The sequence below is a fragment of the Gallus gallus genome, chromosome 8, assembly GCF_016699485.2.
Source record: "Gallus gallus isolate bGalGal1 chromosome 8, bGalGal1.mat.broiler.GRCg7b, whole genome shotgun sequence".
Lineage (NCBI taxonomy): Eukaryota > Metazoa > Chordata > Aves > Galliformes > Phasianidae > Gallus > Gallus gallus.
In genome coordinates, this window is record NC_052539.1 from 9,210,377 (window position 1) to 9,236,123 (window position 25,747).

Genomic DNA, 25,747 nt, shown 5'->3' on the forward strand with positions numbered 1-25,747 from the left:
TGAACCTGAAACTTGCACCTAGGATTTCTTATTTCTTCTTTGCACCAGAGTAAGTTTAGGTTGTTATTAGGAAACACTTCTTTACAGAAAGGGTTGTTAAGCACTAGAACGGGCTCCCCAGGGAGGTGTTTGAGTCACCATCCCTGAATGTGTTTAAAAACCATTAAGATGTGCTGCTCAGGGACGTGATTTAGCGGTGGGTTGTTAGAGTTAGGGTAGTATGGTTAGGTTATGGTTGGACTCGATGATCTTTAAGGCCTTTTCCAACCTGAGTGATTCTATGATTCTGTCTGTACTTGTTTTACATTACCTGCCATTACTACCGGGGTAATATTAAACTCTCATCCCTGACTGCTGTGGAACCACCAGGGAGAATACTTCTGAATCTCCTGTTTTGCTGTTATAGCTATCATTAACTAGGGGAGTACACTGATTTTGTTAAGAATAGTAGGCTTCCTAAAAAGGTGCACTTTTTTTATTCCACTTTTTTTTTTTTTTTTCTTTTCGCATGGCACAATAAGGAAAGGAAAGGAATGGAATGAGACAAAGGAGAGGCTGCTCCAGAATTATATATTTTGGACATGTTGATACAGTTCTCTAAGACTTAAAACATAATAATGCTTCTGTAAGAGACTATTCTTTTATATCATTGACTCAAAGTTTGCTGAGGAACAAGTCCAGGCAAGTCCTGGGCAAAGGTACAGAAATCTTTTGTCTTGAGGACACTGATGGACAGGTCCTGGCTAAGGATTGTGAAATCCTCTAAGGAGCACAGATGGACAAGGCCAGGGGCAACGAGAGAGAGATAAGCTGCTGCTAATGGCCGGGAAACGGTCTTTTTGTGTGGACTTATCTCGAGGAAGATGGCCATCTCAGGAGGTATGCACGTGACTCTTGCTCAAGCACCCAGGGATGTCACGTAGGCAGGAGAAAATGGAGGACAAAAGAGGGTCCAACAACCACGGCGGACTAGAGGTTTATCTCTCACCACGACAGACCGGTGAAGGGTTTCTGCCATCAGATCCCTCACCACGACGGACTCGAGGTTTCTACCTTCAGATCCTTCTCTACGGACCGTATACTGACGGACTTCCCTGGGCCTGCTACCTGAGACCTGCTGCTTCCTCCCAGACTTACTCTGCGGCTTCTTCCTGGACCCACGCGGTACCTGCACCCTCTCGTTGCCCAAGACCGGCCTCGCTGCTCCTGCCCTTCGGCCTCGGACCGTCGGAACGTCGTGCAACGGGACTGCTGCTGGATCCTGGTGGTGACTATCCCTGCTTTACGCAATTCCTGCTTCTTTCTATCTTTTCTATCGCTCACCTTCCCTTCCCCATCACCCCAATCCGTAATAGTGTCTGTCCTCCCCTTTCTTCATCTCCCTTATTAACATTTGTAATAAGCTGGTCGGACCATCATTTGAACCGTTGTTTCTTAATCTCACGCCGGGCATACATATTACAAAGAACCTCCTCTCCCTCCTATAAATTGGAGCGAGACAGTTTCACAAAATTTTAATTAAGAGCAGAAGAAATGATGAGCTTTGCATTTCTTCATGAGAAGGTTAATTGGTGGAAAATCACTGTAGTCCAGAAAAATAATGGAATGGATTTGTTAGCAGACTTTCCTTTTCTCTGGTGTTTCCAGTGTTGAAAAGCAATAGCTGTATGAGTCATCAAAAGCCTATAGAATCAGTTTCTTTCTGTGGTTATGAGATATTGGATTATTATTATTATTTTGATGGTGCCTGAAAATTGGAAAGGATAAATTTTATACATTATTAAAATTTAATACAATAAACCTGTAGAGTAACATTTGCAGAATAACAGTTCTGTTTGGAAAAAAAATAGTATACCAACACTAGCATTTACAGAGTGTCAGCTCAAATATTTTGGCAGTTTTGCACAAATCTTGTACGATGTTGCTAAATCCAAAAATAGTCTACTTTTATTGTAATTTGTACTGGAGTGTTCTCTATGTCCATATATTTAACTCAGTTACACTCAATGATTGGCACATTTTCGCTAAAGTGTGAAAGGGAACTCACAGAGATGATTTGTTTGTTATTTTTGTTGGTTTTATCTGTTTTAACTTATTTTCATTGTTAACTGTATCCAATTATTTTCGAACAGTTATTAGAAGAAAGTTCAGAAAGCGCTCACAGTTTGGCTTTGAACCAGACTCTACTCTTTGATTCTTGTGGTCAATGGACTTTGACTCATCTCCTGTACTGTGGTTTGTGAGATCAAAGGTTTCAGTCTCTGGATTTATACTCTGATGTGAAAATGAGCAGACATATCTTTTGAATGTGCTATTTCAAGTCTGTAACCGTGATGCAAGATTCTACAGTAAGCAGAAGGACCAGGAGTTCTTTTCTGTTTAAAGGTATCTTTCCTGTAGGAGGATTCTCAGATTCTGTTCAGACTGGTGCTCTTTTGCATAAAATTTCAACCCTTGTATTGTGTTGCCCATAAACTTTTGTCACAGTTCTCTCTTCTCTTTCAAAGATAAGTGAGTGCATTCCTGCAACACAGCAGTTATAGCTGTGTTGTTAAGCAGGACTTCAAGATATTAAGCAGGACTTGAAGATATTAAACATGCATGGTAGATTAAAAACAAAAAAACAAGCCATCTACTTGCCTCTTGCTGTCTGCCACGAGTTTGCCTCTATCTTTTGTGCCCAGTGAACATGGCTAGCTGTGCAAAATGAGGGAAAACTTCTGTTTTGAAGTGACTGTGATTTTGCTCGTTCCGTTACTCATACTATGCATATATTTTCCTTCTTAACAAGAACACTTCTGCAAAAAGCAGTATATTTGAAACATTCCACCATTAACAGCTATAATTTCTGTATTTGTGATAAAATATCAGAGTTATTCGGTAACCAAGGATAATTTGCTTTGTAATTTATGTACTTCCATTTGTAGTGCATAATGCATGCCATCCCCTACAATGAATCAGACCTGTAAATGTTGCTCACTGCATTACTACTCCTCACACTACAGGAATCAATCTTACTCTTACTGTGTAAGGAATAAGGAAGGTAGAAAAACGGGCAGATTATCTGACTCCCTTCAGAATACTTAACTAGTGAACGCTGTGCTGGGAAGCTAACTGATAAATCCTTAATCAGGCTGATTCATTAGGTTGTTCTGCTATTTTCCATAAAGATATTTAATCTCTCTTTTTTTCTTGTGTCCAAAATGATAAATGATGAGAGCTCAGTGATGAAAATAAAAAAAAAATATTAACAAGTAAGCAGTAATTAAAGAATCAGTTTTTTCAGCTTTTTTTTTTTTTTTTTAATCTGAAAGTGAAGAAACTGTTAGACATTTTAGGAAAAAACGTCTGATGGTCAAATGGTCCTAAATTACAAGTCCTTGTAGCATCATCAGATATCTAGACTGCTGTTTCAAAGCTTTCTATATATATTTATTTAAATTCTGAACGATAGGCATTTTTTAGAGGTTATTATTCAGGAGTTCAAGACACCTTGCAGTAAATACTACTGTCTCAGTATTTTGGTATAAATAATCTGAATGAAACTTTTATTCTACTTCTTTCTCATGAATGTCCATGCAAAAGGAACTTGTTGATAAAAGTGCAGCAAATTGGGTTGAGTTACAGAACAGTGTTCCAACTTTTCCCATTATACCAGTACTGACGTACTCAGAAATGAGCTTCTCTGGGGAAAAGAGACTGTGTGTTATCAAGTCACGGTGAATTAGAATAACAACTGGTGTTTCATTGCTCCATTAATTAATAATTATTTTGACATGTCATAAAAAAATTAAATTGCAATTCATATTTCTACAACATTTGAAATCCAGACTTATTTCTTCTTTCATACTACTAAAAATATCTGTGGAAATTATTTACTTTCAAAATATGTTTCCTGAAAAGAAAAAGTAAATTAGTATAAGAAATAAGTAATCAAAATTAAAAAAAAAAAAGTAAATCGTATGAGTTAATGATAATCGATCTTCCAAATTTATATTTAGTTACCTTGTGAGCACCTTCACTGATTTAAATACTTAGTCATTTAAGAGAGAATTATTTGCAAAGCCAAAACTTGTCTACTACCGCATTGTCCCTTTGTTATCCAAACAAAGGTGTATTTTATTTATTTATTTATTCTTCCTTTCTGTTCAGATGTTTAGCAAATAGACGGCAGCGATCCCTCTATGTACAGAAACAGGCGGGAGGACCTCAGATTTTCCTTTAATAGCTAGGATCTGAAAATGTTGCCTATGTTAAATTGTTAAACTTTCTGTAGGCTTATGTAACTTTACATCAACAAGCTCGAGTATATCAGTAAATATCTTCTGTGTAAAGCCATGCCAGTTATGGATTGAGCTATTCCTACATACAACACTGACTTCTAGCCTGGGTCTGTTTTATCCTGGTCTATTTGGTGGATGGGTAAACTTGGAGATCAGAGAGAGCAAAAAATGCTTGTAGAAGGATGGCAATGAGCACCTAGAAGTGAGTCATGGAAGATAATGTTCTCTAATAAAGTTAGTTAATTGTTTATTAGTTTACCCTTATCTCCATGTTGCTGCAGCTGATTACTTGTCACTGATTCTCATGTGAGTTTTAAATTCCACAACTGAATCACAATGTAGTATGCAAGTGTCCCTTGTAGAGTCTTGTACTGCTATCCTAAACATTGGCTGAAGATCATTTACAGAAGATCATGGCTCTAATAGATCCATGCTATACAGCAACTGAAGTGCACTAAATGTGCCCTAAGTTAGACAGAGTGCTGTGATGACGTCAGACAGGGGAATACAGTGTGAGACTTGAATTTGGGGAAAAAGGAATTTGAAATAGCATCCAGCTTTTGCTTTTTTCCTAGTGTTCCTAGCATTTCTTCTTTTTTTTTTTTTCCCTCCACCTAATAAAGATAAATGAAGTTTGTAAGATTTGAACAAGGAAACTATTGTGTGCATGCCTTAACTTTATGGCAATTACTTCTTTGTTGCTATCTTTGAATTGAGCAGAAATTTAACATTTAAGTCAGTATTCTACAGTGTTCTGTAAAAGATCAGCCCTTTAAGATATCATTTCATACCTGAGAGGAGTGCACTCTGCTTGGTAATTTATCCAATAAATTATTATCGTGTACTTCTGTTATTAAATTTAAGCAATGCAAAGTTTTGGTTTTGCTTCTAAAACTTGTTCATAAACATCAAGGAAATAAACAAGGGAGATAAATGGCTTTTCATCATAGAAACTTCTCCTCTTAGAAGTAAGCAGCATAAAATAGAATCACAGAATGGTTTAGCTTGGAATGAACTTTAAAGATCATCCAGTTCCAGACTCCTGCTGTGGGCAAGGACACTTCCCCCTAGACCAGGTTGTTCAAAGCCCCATCCTAGATGACTTCGTACACTTCCAGGAGGAAGGCAGGAGGCAGCCATGACTTCTTCAGTCAGCTTGTTCCAGTGAAGAATTTCTTTCTTATATCTATTAGAAATCTGCCATCTTTCGTTTTAAGGGCATTACTTCATGTTGTGGTATAACCCCAGCAGGCAACTCAGCACCACACAGCTGCTTGCTCACTTTCCCCAGATGGGCTTGAAGAGAGAACTGGAAAGGTAAAATTATGAGGACTCAAGGTTTGAGATAAAGACTGTTTTCTAGGAAAGTAAAATCCACGTGCACCAGCCAAGCAAGATAAGGAATTAATTCACTACTTCCCATTGTTGGGAAGATGTTCAGCCACTTCCAGAAAAGTATGGCTCACCATGTGCAACCATTTATTGGGAAGACAAATGCCATTGCTACAAACATCCCTCCCTGCTCTTTCTCCTTCTTTACCTGAGCTGTTATGGCTGAGCACGATGTCCTGTGGCATGGGGTATCGGTTTGGTAAGTTGGGGTCAGCTGTTCTGTTTGTGTCCCCTCCCATATCCTTGTGCACTCCCAGCCTCCTTGCTACAGGGCTGCACAAGAAACTGAAAACTCTTTTGCTCTGTGCGGCACTGCTCAGCAATAACCAAAACATTCTTGTGTTATCAACATTATTCTTATCCTAAATCCAAATCACAGCATCTTATGAACCTTTATGAAGAAAATTATCATGATGAAGTCCATCTCCAGCTTTCTTGTAGGCATACCTTTAGGTACTGTAAGGCTGCAACAAGGTCTCTCTGGAGCCTTCTCTTCTCCAGGCTGAACAAGCCAAACTCTCCTATCCCCTCTTCCAGCCCTCTGATCACAGCCTCCTCTGGACACACTCCAACTGGTCCATGACCTTCTGCTATTGTATACCCCAGAGCTGAATGCAGTACTTGCAGTTGCTGAGTTATCTGTCTCTTTCTGCTAAAAAAAACAAACAAACAAGCAACAACAACAACAAAAAACAACAACAAAAACAATCAAGAAAAAAAATCAAAGAAAGACTAACCACACTATTTTTAAGTACTTTTTTCTTGTGCAATATGGTACTGGTACTGTCCAATGCTTTTTTTATTGGAACTTCAGAACTTGACCTCTCCCAGGTAGATAAAGGAGATGACTGCCTAGGGCAGCTAAATCAATATTTGGTAAGAATGGCTGAAAGATCTTGCACATTTTCTAGTCTGCTTGTGGAAATATCAACTTCTCACTATAAAAAAAAATATATTTGCTTTATAATTTGATAATTTGTTGTAGCAGAACTGTCATTTGAAAATTTGTAGTAAGATCAGACTCAAGCTTGAATAACATGAAGCCTTAAGAAATGATTGTTACTCATCACAAAATTTAATAGTAACTTGAAAGTTTCAAATGATGACACTCTGATAAGGAGATGTTGCACAAAATGAAATTAACTGCTACTACAAATGTTAAAGTAACACAGTTATGTAGCAGAATAGGTAGCTCCAACTTGCAGATGACATTTGTCAGTTTTCCCATCCTCTGTTATTATCTTCAAACACTGTGTAAGATTGTTTGGCAGGTATCTTAGACATGGGGAGACTTATAGTTCAAGTCAGAAGATTTGAAGAAAAATGCAAGGTTTCTTCTTACTTTTGACTTCCTTATGACTATATTTGCAATATATAAATCAGTATGATCAGCACAGTAGCTAAATACTACTACTTTAGTAAGTTAGTTTCCTTTCAGAAACAAAAAGCTTTGTTAGAAAGAATATGCCTTTCAGATCACCTGACAGAAAAATACAGATATACATATGAAGGAATTCATATTTTTTGGCATAAAATACTATAGCTCTTTATAATTTTTGTTATAATGTGTTGATCAAACCCCAAACCTGTTACATCACAATGAATCTCAAGGTCCATTAGAAAAGAAAGTTGGTAACAGCCAGAAATGATGTTTGTAGTATGCAAGTACTCATTTATTTCTTTATTTATTTGCCAGAATACTATTATAGAAATTACAGTAAGACTGACAGTTTTAGAAATCATTGGCCATGCAGAACTGGTCGGTGGTGGCTCAGTGTTATACCTGCAGTAATTTGTAGCATCAGTAGAGGTTTGTGATTGATGCTGGGGGTTTCTGAGTCTAACAGATACATGGTAGCTGTGACCCCTCTGTAGTTCCTTGTCCCCAGCTCAGCTGTGTACTCTCAGCAGGCTCACACAGACATTTACTGTATATTCACTTACGTGACCAGACATAGATCCACTCAGGCAGCAAACAGTGCCTCTACCAGCAGCCACACACACAGCACTCAGATAGGCATGAACAGCACAGATGGCCCAATTCTAGTTCATCTTCTCCAGCAAATCAGAGATAAAATTCACTAGTAAAAATATTGTATATGAATGTGTGTGTTTGTCTAAGATCCCCCATCCTCCCTGGGCCTACAGCCCGTATGTTCACAATCCCACTCCAGTTCCTGATGGCTAGTCCAGCTTGAGGTTTTCCAGCATGCACCTATACTGATTGATTTATAGCCACTCGGAGAGTGCTCACATACAGATGGCAGGTATAGGATTTAGTGAAAATGTATGATAGACTGCAGTGATCAAAGTGGATGGCTTAGGAAGAAAACCATACTGACTTGCATTCTGTTCACAACCTGCTGTCTCCCTTATTCCCCTTATCTTTCAACTCACTTTGATCTTTATCTTTTCTCACCTATTGCCCAACCTTTAAATGTCCCATATTAGGTACTGCACATTGACATAGTCCTACAGTATGTTCTACATCTCCCACAGTAAGTCTCCTCAAGTGTTCTTCCCTTGAATCCTGTTATGAATCTCATATCCCATCCCTACCCCATTTCAGATCACAGGCACTCAGAAGGAAAATTTGTCTTCTGCCTCATGTGGGAGGAATCTTTCTTGCATGGGATCACCCAACCCCTTACTTGGGCTGATTAGTCATGAGGCTCTGATTTCACCTGACCAGGTTCCCAGTGTTCCTCTACTAGTTCCTGCTCCTCTGATCCTTGTGGCTTTTTTGTTCACAGGTATATCAATCTTCAATTGCATACACTAACTAGTAGCCTTCATCAAAGCACTACAGATCTCTGCCTTTCATCTTGAGAGCCTTTCAGTGCAGTTTTCCCATCCTCTGTTATTATCTTCAAACACTGTGTAAGATTGTTTGGCAGGTATCTTAGACATGGGGAGACTTACAGTACAGGTCAGAAGATTTGAAGAAAATTCCAGTACAATACAATAATCACTTTCACACACACACACAGGAAAAAAAAAAAAAAAAAAGCTTAAAAAGAGAAGTATGACACACAGTGATTTTTTTGATTCGACAATCAGATTTTCTGACTCATTTTTTTCCCTATTTTGTGAGCAATAGAAACATTTATCTTAAACAAGAACATTTCTAAAACTCCAAAGAACCATATTTTTGTCTCAAGTTAGAATGCTGTTAGCTTTCCATGATAAATTAACACAGGATATTATTTTTTAGATGAATCTCTAATAATACATTGTTAATGCCAGTGTTATCTCTTACAAGCTTCTTTCTTTTATTATGAAGGAGATGTTTCTTACTTTTTGTTTGTTTCTTTTTTTTTTTTTTAAAGAATGCAACTTTAGAACAACATAGCCTGAAGATGTATGGAGTTTTCAAACACAAAATAAGATTTGGAAATGTATTTTCATTAACAAATGACATGACTGTTTTGTCTTTAGCAATAGCCTCTTAATCTCATTTCTCAGTTTCAGGTAAACAGTACTTACTTCAGAGAGATGTGTTTCTAGGAACATCTCAATTCTTTGGTGTCTAATAAGGACAGAATCTAATAAGGACAGAAAAAATAAATAATAGAATCATAGAATTTTTAGTTTGGAAAAGACCTCTAAGGTCATCAAGCCTGATGGTTTACCTACCACTAAACCATATCCCAAGCACTATGTCTACATGTCTGCTAACTACCCACAGGAACTTCTTTGGGCAGCCTGTTTCAATGCATAACCACCCTGTCTGAAAAGAAATTTTTTCCTAATATCCAACTTAAATCTCCCCTGGTGCAACTTGAAGCCATCTCATCCTATCTCGTGCTACTTGAGAGAAGAGGCAAACCCCCACCTCGTTACAACGTCCTTTCAGGGAGTTGTAGAGAGCTATAATGTCTCCCCTGAGCCTCCTCTTCTCCAAACAACCATCCCAGTTCCCTCATATGCTTCTCATAAGACTTGTGCTCCAGACCTTTCACAGTTTTGTTGCCCTTCTCTGGACATGCTTCATGACCTCAACGTCTTTCTTGTAGTGAGGGGCTCAAAACTGAATGCAGTATTTGAGAATTATCACCAGAGCTAAGCACAGTGGAACAATCATCTCCCTAGTCCTTCTGGCCACACTATTTTTGGTACAAGTCAGGATGCCACTGGTCTTCTTGGTCACCTGAGCACACTGCTGGCTCATATTCAACTGTCTGTTGACCAGTACTCCCAGGTCCTTTTCCATCACACAGCTTTCCAGTCACTCTTCCTCCAACCTGTAGTGTTGCATGCCATTGGTGTGATCCAAGTGCAGAACCTGATCCTTAGCTTTGTTCTGTTTTGTGCAGTTGTACTCAGCCTATCTATCCAGTTTATCCAGATCCCTTTATAGAGTGTTCCTACTCTCAAGCAGATTAACATTTCTGCTTCACTTGGGGTCATCTGCAAATTTATTGAATATGCACTTGGTCCCCTTGTCCAGATCGCTGATAAAGACAATAAAGACAACTGACACCAATACTGAGCCATAGGGAACTCCACAGCTCTTTGGGTCCAACCACCAAACCAGTTTTCTACCTAGAGAAGCATATGTCCATTTAGGCCATGAGCAGTCAGTTTCTCCAGGAGGATGCTGTGGGAAACTGTGTCAAAATTTTGCTAACATCTATACAATATCTGCAGCCTTTCCCACAAAATTCATGCTGACCATCTAGCTGTCCTGTTTATGCCATGTGATGGCATTACAGATAAGATAAAATAAAATAGATAAAATAAAATGGAAAGAAGAATAAATAGTCTTATTTCCTGGTAATAATTCCCATGGAGATTTTAGTAAAGTAGTATACAAACTTTCATTAAAAAGGCATAGATTTTTACTTATTTTTTTCAGTGTAGAAAATGTATCAAGATTCTGCATAATCTACCAAAATATGCTGTACAAAATGCTATTCTTATTCAAAGGATTAAAGGCAGAGAGATTAAAAAATGGCATGCAATGGAGTACACAATTATCGTAAATGCAAAACGTGACGATGTTATATCTGTTCTCTATATTGATACACTTTTGAAAATTCTCATTTGTATAGAGACACATTTCTCCTCTTCTGACATAACAAAAAACCAAAACACATTTTAATTTTTAATTTTAATTTTTAAAAGCATTTTAATTTTCTTTGGATTTTTTCTTTTAACTTCAGCTATTCTTAAAGTTTTCTGTTTATTGCTTCTGTTCCATCCTATTGAACTTGTTTTCTGATAAATTATTAATTTTGATGAGGCTACGTGAGTTCCATTTTCTGATTATGCTTCTGTTGCTTCCTTTTTTCATGTTATTTTGTCTAATATTGAACCTAAATATGCTAGTGCTTAGTGTCAGCTCTTCAGAATGATTTTGTTTGTTTGTTTGTTTGTTTCAATAGGATAACTAAACAAAGGGATAACTGGTAATGCAACCAGATGTAGGCAGGACTAGTCTGTTTTTCCATTTAAAGTATACTCCTTTCTCTCAAGGAATTATTTCTGTAGACTCTGAATTCTTTTGTTCTCTGTAGCAACAAATTACATAAACTCTTGAGAAAAACTAATTAACTGTGACAGCAAAGATAATGAAGGGAAGATCAAAAATAAAAAGGTTGGTTCTTAAAGAGATGACCAAGTAGAGAACAGTTGTCATAGAATCGTAGAATGGCTTGGGTTGGAAGTGACCCCAAGGATCATCAAGTTCCAACTCCCCTGCCAGAGGCAGGATTACCAGCTGCTAGATCAGGCGCTAAATCAGATTGCCCAGTCTCATCCAACCCAGCCTTAAACACCTCCAGGAACGGAGTATCCACAACCTCCCTGGGCAGCCTGTTCCAGCACCTCACCACACTCACTGTGAAGAACTCCCCCCTGACATCCAACCTAAACCTTCCCTTCTTGAGTTTGTCATTCAGTTCCTAAGAAATACTTTCTGGAATATCCATTTGATCTTATTTCTCCCATCTGCAGTTAATAGTTTTCAAGTGGATTCATCAAAGAATTGGTCCAGTTTATGTGGAAGTAATGCTGATGGTTATGAATTTGGGAATACTAGTTTTCTCTGAGTTTTTTTTACTTACATTATTTATTTCAAGAGATTAATGTTTATAGACATTTAGCAGCTGTGAACCAGTCCAACTTTTTGGGCTAGAATAACAATATAAATGAAATTCAAATGTGAGACAACATTAATTAGTAGGAGACTAGAAAGTATCTACAATAGAGCTAGACAAATAAGTATTATTTGCTGCAGTCATATTGCATAGGGAAGAATTTTTATTAAAATCAGAAGCATCATCTAGTAATAATGCCATCCATTAGTTTTTGTAATGAAAACTCAGTCAACTACTTTCTTTAGTTATTAGGAGATTTATACACATGGCATTTCATTTTCAAATGCAACATTTATTCAGATGACTTTTTAAAAATTAGTTTGCTATGATTTGTTTACAAAACTGGAGGAATAACAAACTGAGAGGAGAACAATGCTATCTAGAAAGTAATTTGCTACTGGCATCAGAGAGAGATTTACCCATCAACTTTCTTGAACATATTTTAAAGATGAGCCTGGGAATGGCATTTCATATTTGTTTTGGCTGAACAAGGGGAATTATCTATACACATCAGCACAAAATTAAGTTTTAAACTACAGAATAAATAATTTCCTGTGTTGACTCAGGCACTTGTTTAAGATCAGACAGAAAAAGATCTGAATTGTCGGTCTGATTAAGAACTCCTGATCTTATTAGCTCATATAAATTGGTCATAAAAAAACCACAAACCTCACATCTCCTCCTGGGTCTTGTCTTCCACAGTGACTAAAACAGATGCCTGAGGAAGCTACCAGTGCACAGTAGTACCAATTTTTTCTACTGGTGGTTTCCTGTGAATTAGAGGTTTTCCCTCCTGAGCCAGAAGAGGAGTCTTTATATTTGACAGAATTAATTACTTTTTTTTTTTTTCCCTTCTTTGAATTTCCCACTTGCTTTGGATAACCTCATGAGCTTTTACCCTCTAAAGCTTTCTTTGCTTTAATCTCCACATCTTAAGTACAATGTGAAGAACTGCCTCTTCTTATGTGTTGAAACCACTGATCCTGTTTGTACTAGAAAGAAAGAACACTTAACAACTTTCTCTATGCCACTTTTGATTTCATACTCTGTTACCTCTGTATCAGATGTCTCTTCTCCAGATTAAAGAGTCAGTTTAATCTTCACCACTTTAGATAATTGTGCATCATCAGAAAGCTTGTCACAACACCATATGTTATCCATTCCTGTTTAGTACTGAATATACTTAAAACCACAAGCACCACCAATTATTTCGTTCCATTGTGAAAACTATTCCTCTGTTTGAAGATCAGTTCTTGTCCATCTTTTCATCCACCTTCTTGATGCTTGACGCTGTAATAGTTTCAGAAAACTTTGATGAGAAACATCACTGAAAACTCTTGAATACCCAGGTAGACTATATCAGCCCAGTCCCTCTCATCCAAACATTTTTGTTTTATTCATTAAGAGCATCCAATCATTTCACTTCTCCTTTTACGTGCAAGCCAGAAAACTATGAAAAGATTAGACTGTGTTTACTAGAAAATAATCACAGGGCCATAAAGGAATCTTGTCCTTCTAATTAGTCTGTGAAACTCCAACTTTATCCCAAATCCTCTGTTTTTATTTGTTCTTTTTTTAACATATCTGTTTATTTCCCATTCCCTTGATTATTTTCTCCCCCAATTTAAAAGTGACATTATTTTAGAAAAAAAAAAAAAAGGTGGATTTATACCACCTTTTTTCCTCTTTATAGATCTCTTGTCTAAGAGGTGTCTAAAGGTGTTCAAGATAAGAATGCCTCATCGGGTGATTGTGTTTCTCTAGGTTGTTTTTGAATGCTGGAAGATACAGCAGTTATGAAAAATAACTAGATTGTTCTCAACTTTTGTTTTTTATTTATTCTCAATGGGACAACTATAAGGTGGTATGGGACTTGATGTTAAAGTTCTTGACAGTGTACCAAAAAAGATCATTACATACCACTGGAGACCCATCTCTCAGTACCTCTAATGACTTCTTAATATTTAGCAGAATTTTTCACATAAAGGAATACAAAAACCTTTCTGTGAAAACCTCAGTACTATATTGCATTAGTGATACTACTGAGTGATCAAAGATGCAATGATAAACATTACTTAATTTTATCCCAATATTGTATTTATTTTTGTGCAAAAACCAGCTGGGGAAAACTCCACTTGACCTGATGCTTGTTAGCAGGGAAGGTCTTGAGGGTGATTTGTTGGTTGGAGGTCATCTTGGGCACAGTAATCATAGGATGATAGAGTTAAACCTTGCAAAGGTGGCAAGGAATAACAAGAAACTTTTTTTTTTTTTTTTCATATCTATGTCAACAGTAGAAGGAAGAGTAGGGAAAGTATGGGTGCCCTACAAAATGAGAAGGGTGCCCTGGTATCAGGACACTGAGAAGGTGGAGATTCTGAATGCCTTCAGTCATCAGTGCTAAGACTAGCCCTCAGGAGTCCCAGACCCTGGAGTTAAGAGAGAGTTTGAGGAAAGGAAGACTTCCAATTGGTTGAGAAGGACCTGGTCAGAGAGCATCTAGCCAAAACCAATGCACACGAGTCATGTCTAAAGTCTCAACGGAATCTGACATCCTTATGAACATTAAAAAATGAACATAGTATACACACCAAACTCTTACAGTGAAGTACATGCTGCACTGTAATGTGTCTCCTGTTATAGAACTGTCCTTCCCAAAGAGTACTCTGCCATTGCAGTGAACTGGACTGAACATCCTGAGAGAAACCTAGCAAGACTTTCTGCTGTGGAACACAGGATTGATACATGCAACACTCATCCCTCTCCTGCTACTCGAGGTACACAAAACATTTGTTAGTTAAAACTTTGCACATGGAGCTGTTCCTACAGCACACCTTATCAAGGAAGATGTTCCCTGACAGTAATTGACTTTTCAGTGAAGTTCATGATGGCTTACTGAAAAAAAAGATTAAACAAGTGAGAAACAGAGTGAATTAACTTCCTGAAAACGTTCAGAAATATTTTCACTCTAAGCTGGGAAATCACACTATGGTCAAGCTACTGTCAAGGATGCTTTGTGCAATGCTTTTACCTTTCTCATGGTCAGATCACAGTCAGTGGCTAGACATGTACCAGAAGTACCTTACTGCCTTCCATGGAGAAACCAACAAAGGTTGCATACATTCATTATTCTGTCCTCTTTGCATTGTCTTGAAAATGTGGATAGGCTTGCAAAGCTAGGAGATTGCTTCTCCTAAATCTGTGCCTTTCCTGTTTACTTTTTCTCTCACTACTTCTTCAAAAGCAGGGCAGATCTAACCCCTACACATTAGTCCATGTTGAGAGTGCAATAGAGAAACAACACATACTGAAAACCCTTTTCCTTTTTTAGGAAATCCAAGGATGTTATCATGTTGCACATCATATCCATCCTTGGATCTATTCAAGATGTGAGCAATTTGGTCTGCTCCCATTGCTGACCAACTTTCAGGAGGTTGGAAAACAAAGCTCCTTAGCTATCTTTCACTTTGAGTTATGCCATGAACTTCCGAATTTTTAGGTATGCTTTTTCAAAATCATTTTTCTACTTACTACATTGCATAACACTGCTTTGTGGTGTTGGTTGTTGTCATTTTGTTTGTTTATATATGTATATAACCACTGTAATGTTTCCCACAGTGATCAGGGATATAAGGATTTCTGATGATAGATGCTTCTGAGAAGCACTGTGTAGGTACTGCAAAATTGTAAGAGCTTGTACAATGTTTCTCTGTACTAAAATCTGTATAATTTTAAAATGAAAATACAGCTGACAATTTGGAGAGTAGAATTTAATAGGTTAACTTTTCTTTCTTTTCAGTTCAACAAGATTGTTGCATAAAAGCATTCAGTAAACCCCTTGCTGTCTTTCGCTCAATATATTTCCATTTACTTTTAGGATTAAAAAAGTGTTTTGTCTTCCCCTATGCTGTTCATGCTGCTGAAAAATAGAAAAACAGACACACCTGTATTACTGAATTAACTAGGTCAGAAGGTTTGATTCACAAACCACGTAATGTGAAGCAATCTTTCTGTCATATTATTTATTCTGAAATAGAGAATTTGAAAGTCTGGACCATGAACTGGGCTTTGTACATTTAACCCTGATGTTCATAATCCTGCTTTTCGCTGCAGTATTGTAACAATTCTCTCAGCATAGGAGAGATTCTGTCACATTTACCAACAACAGTGCAACCGTACCTGGGAAAAATCAGAGCTCCAAATGAGATGGCAGAATCTGACCCAAGAAAAATTAAATGTTTTACCGTAAATTCATGAAGACATTACAAAAATTGTGGGCGCCTCAAGTGAGCAAACTTTTTCTGCGCAGCTTCAAAGGAACTGTAAAAGTAATAGCTACCAGATTTTCTCCAGCCCCCTCAGGAGCACAGTTTCCACAGTAAAGATAATGCAGTCTCTAGCTATATTACCCAGCTACTTGCTGAGGTAGCATTTATCCAAACAGGTCCATAACTTATAGCCATTCCCCTCTGTCATCCATCTTTAAGCTATACGTTACCTGCTGCAAATCAGCTCCCTACCACCAAGACGCACTGCTTTCCCTTCAGCACAGAAGGTGATGCTACACATTGAGAAACTGTGTTTTCTGTGACAGCCAGATACTGTTGTTCTGGAAGAAGCCCACAGAACATAGTTACTGTTTAATTAGCACAGCTGCTTTTAGCTTCGCATGAGGTGTTTCCATGAACTACTGTCTTCTGTCTATCTGCATTTGTATTTTTAGCACTTCAGTGATTTATTTAGTACCACTCCAAAATGTTGGAGTTCTGGTGGTGCACTAACAGGGGGAACACAACTATTGGGACAACTTGTAAAAAGCAGACAAGACGGCTTCATGTTGGCATTAAGGATCTTCTGGATTAGCTCCACTGGAAGAGCTTAAAGTTATGTAGGTTGTTCCAAAAGTAATGCCATCTATTCCCTGGAAACTACAACGGATACAAGGAAAACAATAACAGTATTTGATAGAGCAGATTCTCAGCTACAAAACTCGTTTTCAACATAGTCACAACCATTAGCTGTGCATCTTTGGCAGCAATGAACTCGATCTAACATGCCCTGCTTGTAACAATCTGCACTGGTGGAGGTGACCAACTGTTGCTTTTGCCACTGCTGAAACACACCACTCACCCATCACTGTGCTCACATCCACGGTTTGGTCTCCACAGACATTCAGCAAGTGTTGATGAATGCCAATGTGTGACATTTTTTTCTGCATGGAGGAATTCAGTACTACACCTTTGCTTCATATGCACTTCCATGACAGACAACATTCTGTCAGATTGCCCCTTTGCTGCCATCTGTCGTACGGCAAATAAATGCAATGAGATATCATCACGAAGGTTAAACCTCCGCTGCCATACTACCAACATCTACCTCTGATGGTGTGGGTCAACATCATAAAAAAGGAGGCATTACTTTTGGAGCAGCCTTCATCTTTCTCCAGCACAGAAATGCTGAAGGCATCGAACAAAGGAAATAGGCATTGCCATCCATGTTTATTATTGTTCTCAGATTATTTTGCACAAAACAGACTAATTATGGAAGCTTAAAGAGTCATTAATGTTTACTTTTCCTTAGTGACAGGTTTCTTTATGGATTCTTACAGTAACAATATTTCAGAATATGGCAAAGTTCTGTAAACTTACAGAAATATTGCAAAAATCAAATGAAACTTTTCTTCTTTCCTTTCCTTTCCTTTCCTTTCCTTTCCTTTCCTTTCCTTTCCTTTCCTTTCCTTTCCTTTCCTTTCCTTTCCTTTCCTTTCCTTCCTTTCCCTTCCTTTCCCTTCCCTTCCTTCCTTCCCTTTCCTTTCCCTTTCCTTTCCTTCCCTTCCCTTCCCTTCCCTTCCCTTCCCTTCCCTTCCCTTCCCTTCCCTTCCCTTCCCTTCCCTTCCCTTCCCTTCCCTTCCCTTCCCTTCCCTTCCCTTCCCTTCCCTTCCCTTCCCTTCCCTTCCCTTCCCTTCCCTTCCCTTCCCTTCCCTTCCCTTCCCTTCCCTTCGCCTTTCCCTCTCCTCTCCTCTTGCCTTTCCCTCTCCTCTCCTCTCCTCTCCTCTCCTCTCCTCTCCTCTCCTCTCCTCTCCTCTCCTCTCCTCTCCTCTCCTCTCCTCTCCTCTCCTCTCCTCTCCTCTCCTCTCCTCTCCTCTCCTCTCCTCTCCTCTCCTCTCCTCTCCTCTCCTCTCCTCTCCTCTCCTCTCCTCTCCTTTCTTTTTTCCTTCATTGATTCTGACACACAAAGATTTAAAAAGCAAACAAAACCTTTTTTAAGAGAGCAGGGGTGAGCAGAATTAGTGGTACTACTGTGTCGAAAATTACATTCTGCATTTGCTTTTAAAATCAACATAGATAGGGTTGGTTTTTTGTTTTTTGCGTGTGTGTGTGTGTGCTAAAAGTGGTATTTTCTTGTTCTGAATGAGAGTGACCTAAATGAAATTAATTTGCTACAAATGCTGGAAGAGAAAAATGTGTTGAAATTGATGATTGGGAAAGAAGTAACTTCTGTAAACATCATAGGATGCTTAAGACTTGAATAGTTCCAGAAATTAACCGTTGAAAAGGGACAATGCAATAAGAAACTAAATTGAAATAAAACAAAGAGAATGCTCTAAAACATTTCCTCTGTATTGACAATCTTCAATTAAAAGAGGAAGGTAGATCCTTGTTCTATTTTTCTCTAGTCATAAGAAAGAAAGTGAAAAGAAAAAAAAAGACTATAAACATTTGTATTATATGATGCTTAGTCAGAATTTTCAGAAATAATAAGACATAAAACTGTTGGCACACACATGAAATATCAAAGGTAGTCTTTCTTTATGTGCTGTTTTATGATTATAATAAAAAGAAGCAATTTAAAAGAATAATCTTATGTAGATAAAACAATCATATCAATTACTCTTTTATTCACCATTTGAAGCTCTCATGAAATAAAGAACTCTACGATCTTATTTCCAATCTAGAATTAAACACTTATATGCTTACTGTGACAAATATTCATTATAATCCCACATAGCCTTTTTAATAATAGAGATTTGTTGTCATTTGATCGGTTGTTGAACTCAGCAGTGCTGTACTGCAAAACCCATCTACTGTGCAAGCACTCTTCTAGTGGTTTAGACAAAATCCATGTTAACTGAGTAGAAAACAATACAAAAAATTCCCAAACTGGGAACATAAGGAGCCCTTAGTATTTATCTTTCTTTCTTCTGAGCAAAACACTGAAACAAACTCACTATAATATTCATCTATTTGAAATGTGGTCTACTGATCAATATGAGAATAGTGTAGTGTATAGACTCTTTCCTCTGTAAAATAAATATAATTTTCTTTTTTTTTCTAGAGTCTATAATTCATTCTGAAAGGAAATGGGAATGGTCAAGTTGTTGTCTTTTTGCCATGATCTTATTTCTAATCCAATTAATACACTATATAATGTTTCATTTGTCCTTTAGCATCACATATTATATAATTAGAAAATTTTAAGCAGTTTGTAGTAGCTTTAGGAATATTGATTTGTGCTAAGTTTGAGAACTAGTTAAAACACAATAACAGAAATATTTCAGTAGAATTAATAGTAGTGCAACTCCTTTCAGTTGTTCTAGTCCCAGAAGGAGCAGAAAGAGGGGAAGGGAAAAAGAGGAGAGGAGAGGAGAAGAGAGGAGAGGAGAGGAGAGGAGAGGAGAGGAGAGGAGAGGAGAGGAGAGGAGAAGAGAGGAGAGGAGAGGAGAGGAGAGGAGAGGAGAGGAGAGGAGAGGAGAGGAGAGGAGAGGAGAGGAGAGGAGAGGAGAGGAGAGGAGAGGAGAGGAGAGGAGAGGAGAGGAGAGGAGAGGAGAGGAGAGGAGAGGAGAGGGAAAATCTGTAAGGAAAAATAAAATACAATATTACTAAGAGCTAGATAGAGTACTACATTCTGAAATTATGTGTAGGATGAGCATAGTGTAACTAAGGGCACAAATCTTATATTTGCTTTTATATATCCATGTTTGTGAGCTGACTTGAAGAAATCAGAGGCATATTAGGTACTAGCAAAAATATCTTCTGACCACTGGAGAGACACGGAACTGATGGATGGATCACTTATTTGATAAGGAATCTACTGGATGGTGACACACCAAGAACAGCAGTTGACAGCTTGACATCCCAGCAGAGACCACTTGGGAATGATGAGTGGTGTTCCTCAGAGGTCAGTATTGGAACTAGTGCAATTTAACATCTTTGTTGGTGACACAAAGAGTGGGATTGAGTGCACCCTCAGCAACTTTGTTGATGACACCAAGATGTGTCATGCAACCAACTCCAGAGGGACCTTGACAGTTTCAAGAGGGGCCATGGAAACTTCACAAAGTTCAACAAGGCCGAGAGCAAGGTGCCACACCTGGGTCAGGGCAATCCCAAGCACAAATATAGGTTGGGCAGAGAACAAATTGAGAGCAGCCCTGAGGAGAAGGACTTAGAGATGCTGGTTGATTAAAAGCTCAATACAAGCTGGCAATGTGCACTTGCAGCCCAGAAAGCCTACCATATCCTGGGCTGCATCAAAAGCAGTATGACCAGCAAAATGAGCAAGGTGACTGTCCACCTCTACTCTGCAGTTATGAGAGCCCTACCTGAAATAATGTATTCAGCTCTGGGGACCTCAACATAAGAAGTACATGAGACTGTTGGAGCAAGTCCAAGGGAGGTCCATGAGCATTCTCAGAAGGCTGGAGCACCTCTCCTATAAGAAAGGCTGATACAACTGGAATTGCACAACCTGGATAAGAGAAGGCTCTGAAGAGACATTATAGCAGCCTTCCAGTATCTAAAGGGGCTCTGCAGGAAAGCCAGAAAAAGAGTCTTTACCAGCAAGCATAGCGATAGGACAAAAGGTGAAGTCTTTCAATGGCTAAAGACACATTAAGCCAGCAATGTACTCTTGTGGTCAAGAAAGCAAATGGTATCTCAGGGTGCATTAGGAAGAATGTTGCAAGCAGGTCCCCCTTCTCGGCCCTTGTTAGTTCACATCTGGAGTATTGTGCAAAGTTCTAAGTTCACCAGTGAAAGAGAGAAGTGGAACAACTAAAGGGCTACAAAGATGATTAGGGGACTAGAGCATCTGTTTTATGAGGACAAGCTGAGAAATTTGGATCTGTTTAGCCTAAAGAGGGAAAAATTGATAGAGGATCTAGTCAATATATATAAATGTCTTAAATGCAAGTGTCAAGAAGATAGGGTCAGATTCTTTTCAGTGGTACCAGGGTAAGAGACAAAGGGCACAAATTGAAACACAGGAAGCTCCATCTAAATATCAGGAAAAACATTACATCATCAGTGACAGCGCACTGGAACAGATTGCCCAGAAAGGTTGTGGAGTCTCCCGTCTGCTGATATTCAAAACCCACTTGGGTGCAGTCCTCTGCAATGAACTCTAGATGACCGTACTTGTGTAGGAGTGTTGGACTAGATGATCACCAGAGGATATTTCCAAACTCAACACTTTTGTGTGATTCCATGTGTAAAACAGCATAGATTTACATTAGATATTAGGAAAAAATTCTTTGCTCTGAGTGTGGTAGGGTGGTGAGGCACAGGAACATGCTGCCCAGAGAGGCTGTGCTCGCCCCATCCCTGGAAGTATTCAAGGCCAGGTTGTTGGGGCTTTGGTTAGCCTGATCTGGTGGGATATGTCCCTGCCTATGGCAGTGGGGTTGGAACTAGATGGTCTTCCAACCAAAACAATCCTATGATTCTACTAAATGTCCGATCTATTTTCAGATACATTCTATTTACTATCTATTAATAGGATTAAACAACAGTGACAAAGAAGTAATGCTAAAATGATCACTGTCGTGCTTTCTTGAAATACAGAAATTTTATGCAAGATTATGCAGAAGATGGAGGGATGTGGAGGGGGAGGAATGTAAAAAAATAAATGTGCTCTAAGGGAGTGTGATCTGCCTCTAACAGAGTTAATTTTATTTTAGGATGAAAGCTTGTTCTGTTTTCAAGTGGCATCTTGATCACTTCTACTGGATTCTCCTGGTCCCACTAGACATTTTACCTACTTTTTCTCCATCACGTGCTCTTGTTTCACAAATTCTACTACTTACATGTGTTCTCCTGTGCCCTACTTGTGGAAATGCAGAACAAGGTCATTTACATTTTGGTGGTTTCATACTATACATATTTCTACTTAGGTATGTTATAAAGATATTGTTTTTTTATGATATTACTGGTTGTTGTTGGCACTATTAAATCCAATACACTGTCACCAATTATGTTATTTCAGTGTGTTTAAATCTAGATATAGGGCAAGAAAATATTGATTGTATGTTGTATAGGTTGCTTTTGTCTTGTGGGTGGAACAGGCCTACACTTTGGCTACATGCATTTCTTCATAATTTCCTAATGCATACAAGGTGGAATTGGTTGTGAGCTTTCTAAACAAACAGGAAAGCCGTAATCAGGTTTTTTTTCTTTTCTAAAATGTGAGAAGGAATATATCCCCTACAGAGGCAGAGCAGTGAGATTACATATTTCTTGTTAGGCACAATGTAAATATTCTCAATTTGCAACTCTTGACGTCATTTAGTTATTTGCAACAGTGCTTTTAGAGTTCCTAATAACACAACTTTTTCCAGGCCAATTGGAAGGGTATATTAATTCTAATCTGACACAAAAGATAGTCACGCTTAAACCTAATTATACAATTATTTTAACAGTAAGAGTACTCTTTCTTCTAAAATTTTCTACCTGGAGGCTCAAATACCAGGTGTGCGTTTGAAATTCACTTGCTAATGGAAGTAAAATAACTATGAATAGTCCCTTGATACTTTGATTTCTTCTGTTAAATTCTTCATTCTAGAAATAAATGTTAATCTAGATAATTATTTCATTATTTAATTAAAGGTTTATTTAGAGTGGCTATTAAAAAAAAGAATAAATTTTTCTATTAAAGACAGTAACCCTGAGGAGATGCACATTCCTAAATATTCAGTTTTCAGTTCATATACTGTAGAGGTGAAATGTGTTCTATCAGTGTCTACACAAGTAGTTGCTTTCTAATATGGAACTTTGAAAAAATTTGTGTTCAAGGCTTGGGGAGGAGTGGCTAGAAAGCTGCCTGATGGAAAGGGACCTTGGTGTACTGATGGACAGTTGGCTGAATATGAGCCAGCAGTGTGACCAGGTGGCCAAGAAGGCCAATGGCATCCTGGCTTGGATCAGGAATGGTGTGGTGAGCAGGACTACGGAAGTCATCCTGCCCATGTACTTGGCACTGGTGAGGCCTCACCTCAAGTACTGAGTTCAGTTTTAGGCACTTCAGTACAGAAAGGACATGGAGGTGCTGGAGCAGGTCCAAAGAAGGGCAACAAGGCTTGTGAAGAGCTTGGAGAATGTGCCCTATGAGGAGAGACTGAAGGAACTGGGGCTGTTTAGTCTGGGGAAAAGGAGGCTGAGGGGAGCCCTTATTGCTCTCTTCCAATATCTGAAAGGTGATTACAGTGAGAATGGAGCTGGTCTCTTCTCACTGGTGACAGATGACAGGACAAGGGGAAATGGCCTTAACTTGTGCCAGCAGAGGTTTAGGTTGGATATCAGGAAAAGCTTATTTACTGAAAGGGTTGTTAAACACTGGAATAGGCTCCCCAGGGAGGTGGTTGAGTCACCATCCCTGGATGTGTTTAAAAACCGTTTGGATGTGGCACTCAGGGTCATGATTTAGTGGAGGCCTGTTAGAGTTAGGGTAGCATGGTTAGGTTGTGGTTGGACTTGATGATCTTTGAGGTCTTTTCCAACATGAGCAATTCTATGATTCTATTTCTTCTGTTGTGACTGGCTGATACATCAGTCTTAGGGATCATAGAGTAGAATTCCATCAGTTGATCTCCTTCTCCACCTCCCTTATGCTCCTCAGCTTGTCCACCTCCTCCCAAAGCTCTGTCCCCAAGCTAAGCTCTTCTTCCATCTGGGTGCACCTCTCACATTCAGTCCTGTCTGAATAGCTGCATTTGTTGCAGTGGAGGCATAAGTCACAGGAAAGCAGATAATACAGATTTATGCTAAGCAGATGCTATTGCTGAAGCTCCTTTTGAACAGTTTACAACCACTGTTTGAATTGATGGCTCAGGGAACCTTCCTCCACAATCCCACAGCTCCACTGTAGAACATGCCTGCACTGGAGCTGCTTGTCTCTTAGAGTGACTGATCAGAGGTGCCTAATCCCTCTTCACTCTCCTAGCTGTGCCTCTGATCACACCTCTTGCAGCCCCCAAAGCCCTAGAGAGATTCTAGTAGATTTGCCCTGGCAAGATAGGCCCAGCGTGGATCACTGCTGGGGCTCTGCATTTGTTTCCATTGAACATAACTAGGCTCCTTCTGGCCCATTCCAGACTGTCAGTCCCTCTGGGCAGAAGCTCTGCCCTTCAGGATATTGCCTTTCCGTACCTAGAGGAGTTCCTCTGACCTTTTGAGCTGTATCTGAGGTATAATCATTCAAGTTTACATATAGAAGGTGATAGAATTTGCTGAAATTTTGGTGTTTCTGCTACCGCTGTTAGTGAGCACAGTGGGAAATACGAACTTGTCTGCATGCTTTCTCATTGCATTTTTGTCATGCAGTGTTTCACTCTGAAAATCTTGCCAGGAAAATCTGCATCTTAATCCACAGTTCCAAGAAAGATGGCATTTTTCTAAATGATCAAGGTTATAAATGATGATATTTCAATGTCAAACTCCCCATGTTTAGTCAAATAAAAAATAAGCCTGGTAAGTTTTCAAATAGTTTTATTATTATTATTTTAAATTTTCTTACAGATCACATGAAGTTATCCAGAAATGACTTTGTTTAAGGATCCAAACTGTAAACCACTGATTTTTCTTTGCAGAAGTGAAGAAACAGATTCCACTTTAGAAGAACACGTGTCAGGTACTTGTGCTCACAGATTCTTATGCTTTGGCAAATTTTGTAGTATTTTCTGGATAATTTTTATCAAAGCAGAAGGGAACTGTGGGTATTTTTAGAGAGGTTTGGGCTTTTTTTTTTTTTTTTTTTCTTCTTTCAATCTCCCCAAATCCAGTGGAAATATGTAACACAAACTTGGTTTCACTTATAATTTCTGAGAGCAACCCATTGTTAATAAACACCTTAACCAGCCTGTGACTGTTCACTCAACACGTGCTCAGATTTTGGATAACCCACAGCTGTAAGTCTAAGGCCATGTGTATGCTGGCAGCAGCATCACTCAGTCAAAGTGAGAGCAACGCATGAGCAGGACACAATGGACAGGAAAGGCCAAAGGTCATTAAGCACCTGTTACCACCTGCATCTCAATGTCTCCTGCAGCCATTACCCTCAAATGGATTATCTGGCAGCTTCTTCAGGGTATAGTGACTCATGGACATGGTGTAGACCATGTCTGTCCAACCTTCTGGCTTACCTGGGCTGCACTGAGTGAAAAGGAATTGTCTTGGACTGTGTACAAAATATATAATATAGTTAATGTCTATAAGTAACAAAACTTCTTTTATTTTTTAATATTTTTAATTAAAACAAACAAACAAACAAACAAAGATAACAATAAAGACATAAAACTAGTGAGATATTTGAGTTTGTTTTTGTTAAACTAATGTACCAGTCTGGTTCAGTGGAAGTGGTTGAAGTTTTTAGTCAGTTCTCAAGGTGTTCATCAAAGATTTTTGATGAAAATTTACTCTTCCTGTGCTGCATCCTCGAAAATCTTTGTTCATAGGCATGATTGTGAAGTGAGTGATATTTTTCTCTGGTAAGATAGTTCTTGTAAAGAGACATAATCAGATTTTTTAGTTCAATATATGATTACAACTCTATACATTCCATTTGAAAATTTGCATGTAATGTGTTTATGTTGACTGAGAATGGAGTCGCAAATATACAAAATAAAAGATTATTTCTTTGGCAATCTTGAAAGCTATTCTCAAATTCCTTTATCAAAACGGAAAGCATGGCTGCATATTT

The 25,747-nt window shown here is 38.5% G+C and overlaps 1 long non-coding RNA gene across 1 annotated transcript; it reads left to right on the forward strand.

The window, feature by feature from the left end:
• The first annotated feature begins 1,206 nt into the window (after nt 1-1,206).
• LOC121111388 lies at nt 1,207-17,465 on the forward strand. Its single transcript, XR_005861912.1, has 3 exons — nt 1,207-1,267; nt 14,420-14,553; nt 15,108-17,465. It is a non-coding gene; the product is annotated as an uncharacterized LOC121111388 (long non-coding RNA).
• The last annotated feature ends 8,282 nt before the right edge of the window (nt 17,466-25,747 follow it).